This window comes from Xenia sp. Carnegie-2017, unplaced genomic scaffold (assembly GCF_021976095.1).
Source record: "Xenia sp. Carnegie-2017 unplaced genomic scaffold, XeniaSp_v1 HiC_scaffold_24, whole genome shotgun sequence".
NCBI classification, from domain to species: Eukaryota; Metazoa; Cnidaria; class Anthozoa; order Malacalcyonacea; family Xeniidae; genus Xenia; species Xenia sp. Carnegie-2017.
In genome coordinates this window covers 14630354-14634882 of record NW_025813487.1, presented here as the reverse complement: position 1 = coordinate 14634882, position 4529 = coordinate 14630354, and positions in this window count along the sequence as shown.

Below are 4529 nucleotides of genomic sequence, written 5' to 3'. Positions count from 1 at the left end.
GCCGTTTCTTGAGATCGGCACTATAAACCAACATTTTCTCATTCAAACGTTTTGTGAATATTATAAGTCGTCCACTCAAGCCTCGGGAAGTTCCTCAGTATGCAGGATATTCAATCACAAATATTCTTGAAAACATGCGTTACAAAACTTATAAAAACACAGTAGCCAATTTACGACGACATTGTAACATCGTATTGTTAGTGTTATTGTATTGTATAGTATTGTGTTTATGTTTGATCAATTCTAAATTTGATTGCAGATGATATGAAATTGGAGGATGTTCAGGTGCTCAGTACGAATGTGAGAAACAGCTTAAAGGATCTTAATTTCAAAGAAAATAGTTTTATTCTGATAGCAAACAAAGTTCCACAAGAATACAGAGACTCGAACATTTTGGCATTTTTAAAAATGATACCTTGGCTTGCGGTCTTCGATCTGTTTGACATTAAAACAGAGAAGGATGGCCTTTATTTTATTGTAAATGAAACAAATGATCGAGCAAAACCAATAAAGAAAGAACTACACGACTTCAGTGATTCAAAAAAAAATGAAGAACTCTTAAAAGTTGATACAACTTGGATTACCCGTGGTGAGGAGTTTCATGAGAAAAACTGGACACGATATTCCAAAGATTCGTTGTACAAAGCGTTGTCAGCCTTTTGTGACTGCCCTACAGGACGTCCACATTGTGTTTTTCTGTTGATTCGAATGATTCGAATTTAAAAGAAATGGCTTGCATTATCGAGGCGTCGTTCAGCATTATTCAAGGAAATGATGCTCATAAGCATATCAGTGTCATATCTGAGAAGAAAGAACTTAGGGCGAACTTGACAAAACTTTTAGATGATGACATTAATAGAGATATAAAACCTCCATGCTCTGTTTTTGGAATTCCAATGAACGTTCTTAAGAGCATAATTATGGAGCTAATTGGAGAAACGAATTAGAAGAACCCGATGCAACAGTTGAACTACCCTATATACATGGTCACAATCGTCCAGTGCTCAATAAAAGGATTCAGTCACTTACTGATTTGGAGATTTATCTTCCACGCCCCACGCTAAGTAAAACTTCAGAAGAAATTAGAAAGGCAAAGAAAATTTTTACATGGGTAACGCTATTAGTCAGTTAAATCTCTTTCATCATGATGCAATTGATCGAACCCTAGAAACTAAACTGTCCAGTCGTATTGACGAACATTTACGAAATTTGTCAAGTCTTGAAATTTTTTGTAGAAGCAGTGACCATGAGTTTTTTGTCGAAACAGTGACCATGCGATATGAATCTGGTTCAGGAGCAACAACTCTTGGACGGCAGATCTTATGGAAGAAAAGAGGCACTTACAGGTGTGCTGTTGTGAAAAAGATCACAGACGCAACACATTATCACATCACTCAATTGCAAAAATTTCTATATGAAGCTTCTGACTTCGACCCTTTACATATTCCACCGGTTTTAGTATTTATTGACAACTTTTCCGAACAGCAAGTGCACCGCTTAAGCGACAAACTGATGACAAGTAAAACCAAATGTCTTATTTTAAATACTGTGCCTGTTGGCAAGCAAACAAATACTGAAGTTGACGACTTTCTTCTGGGAAAGCTGGATGATACTGAAAAAAGTCTAGTGTTAGGGGTTCTTAATAGCTTAGAGAACACTTTGCAGAATGAACACATAACAGAGGCAGCAAAGGTTCTCGACCGAGAAGGAAGATTCATGTGGCTTGGTTTGGAACTATTTGGACGCGAATATGCAGACATAGAAAACGTTTGGAAAACACATTGATGAAATTCTATTGTCGATGGATCAACTGAAAGAAGCGTATCGGATGATTCTACATTTATGCTGTTTGTTAGACTATTACAACAAACGCCGATCTATATTTCCTCAACCATGCGTCGAAGTCATTCTTAGTTTGACAACTTCAAAAATGGATGAAATTCATGAACAGTTTGGCGGACTTTTACTGGAAGGTTTTAATGAATCAGTGGGATACTATGGATGGCGACCAGCCCACTCACTAGTGGGAGAGATTGTACGTGAAAAAATTGATCTGTTCAACACTGCCAAAAAGTTGATGGAGCAAATAAAGAATAAGAGTACATATGTCAACAAACATCTAACTGAAGACATCGTAAATGTTTTTTTACAACGTGAGAAAATTTCTGAAAGCCTTTCCGATGATAATGAGAGCGATAACAGTGAAGATGAACTTGTTGGCATATTAGAAGTGAGGACAAAGTACTCGCAACTAATCTTGGACGTATTGTCAAGCGAAGAGGTCAAGAACCTTCGTGATGCATTCGATCTTTTGATCATGTTAAATGAAACAGTTGAAACCACCCAGCTAAAAGCACGTACACTTCAACAAATTTCCAGGATGTTTGCCTACGAAATTGGAATGAGCACACTCTCAGAAGAGCTTTTTCCCATTATAGAACGTTTGAGTAAGATAGTAAAACTGCAAGAAAACTCACTGAGAAATGGGTTTGATATTGCCCACAGAGTAATAGATGAATCAATAAAAATGCAACCGTCATATCTTCATCATGTTGTTACAAAAGCAACATTTTACAGAAGCCAGCTTAAATACCTTCATGAAAACGTCAAACGAAAACTATCAGAAACCGACGAATTGAAGTTTTTGATCGAGGAAGCAATTGATACAACAAGAAAAGGAATTGATCTGTACGACGATACATTAAAGACAAACAATCGCGACAGTTATTTACATGCTATGATAGGGAAAATACACACAATAGTCGTCGTTGTGGAGATGTTCAAGAACTTGCCTCATTTTTCGCATCATGATGATGGTCCTGATGAAAGTTATCGAGAGTACCTGACATTTCATAAGCATCCCAAGCAGCTGAAAGACTTGATACAAGAAGAAAACCTTGACTATTTTATTTTCCTAACAAAGAGCGCTGTTCAAGCCTTCAACGACTTTTTCGGTGAAATAAAGTTTCAGCGTAAGCTTTCATTCAAAAAACATGAAATGAAGGAATTAGAAAATGCCCAAATTCGACTAAAAAAGTTAAGGACAAAGTTTTACAAAGTGACAAATCTTGATCGAACGAGCATTGAACAAGGATCGGTGTTGAACGAGGATATTGTTTACGACCTTTTGTACAAACATCACGAAAATCCCTTTAGTTCATGGGCAAGATTAACTTCGCAGCATGTTGAAATTATATATATCCTCCTTAAAGACGAAGTCCAACAAGAAAGCAGCTCTCATAATGCAATGCTAACATTTGTTAAAGCAGCGATTCGACAAGACATCAACATCGACACTTTATCAAAAATAGTGCAATCATGGTGCAAGAGGTGCCCTAAATCATCTTGGGCACATATGTTTAATTATATGATTCATTTTCCTACTCCAAAAAATTCACTGAAAACCGATGTGAACATAGTGAAAAAGTCAGTAAGTGAATGTCGCATAAAAATTGAGCAAAGAATTACAGGTTGGCGAAGATCTGGGGCTGAATATCTGTTGGGGAAAGGTATTGGAGCGAGATCAATTATTTCACCAGACAAAGTTGTCATTCATAACCAAGAAGAAAGCACAGATATTACTCGCAGCCGAGACACTCAGATTGAAACACAATATTGGCGCAGTAAAACCGTGTATGATAAACTCGAACGATTAGTAGGAAAGAAAAGCAAAGCGGGAGTATTGACTTATAGAGACATCGAGATTCCATTTGACAATGATAGATATCCACAGATCAGTCGGGATGATTTGTGGTTTTGCTTGGGATTTACCATCACTGGACCATATGCTTATGATCCAATTGTCAAAGACACGTATAATGAACTACAAAAGCAATTTGAACTGAAGCAAAATAGTGCACAGAAAGGTGACATGATGTCGGAGAAAGCATGGCCAAAACATTACCCTACTCGACACAAAATTTCAGATGCTTATAATGCGATCAAAAAGCAAAGTCCAAAACCGATCTTAGAAATAGCCTCCGGTGCAGTACTACCACAAGATGGAAATGATTCAAAGCCAGAATTCAGCTCTTCATCAAACATTTATATGTCCGAAAATCGATTAGCAGATATTAAAAAAAATTCACGATATTGCAAAGCAGTCCGTACTCCAGAAGGAAATCAACTTACTTTCCCTCCAGTCAAAATATTAAAAAGTGGAAAAATACAGCATGGAGCTGTTGTTAAAGGAGCTAAAAAATCTGTTGAATGTCGTCGTCACACTCTGCTCACGGGAAAAGATTTCCCACCAAACTGTATTTGCTCATTCATGGAAGAATGATCCAATAAAGCCAACTATTTGTGAAATCTGCACTAAACGTAAAGAGAAAAATGTTGGGACAAAACGGGCACAAAGCAAAGCATTATGATCTAGGACCGTATGAAATAATTAGACAAAATTTAAAATAATTACACATATATTGTCGATAAGTCTTCAAAGATTCTTGTTTGTAGATTTAATGGTTCAATTAGATTAATGCATAATACGAAGCCATGAAAGTTTTAGGAAGCTCGTGAATATTATTCAG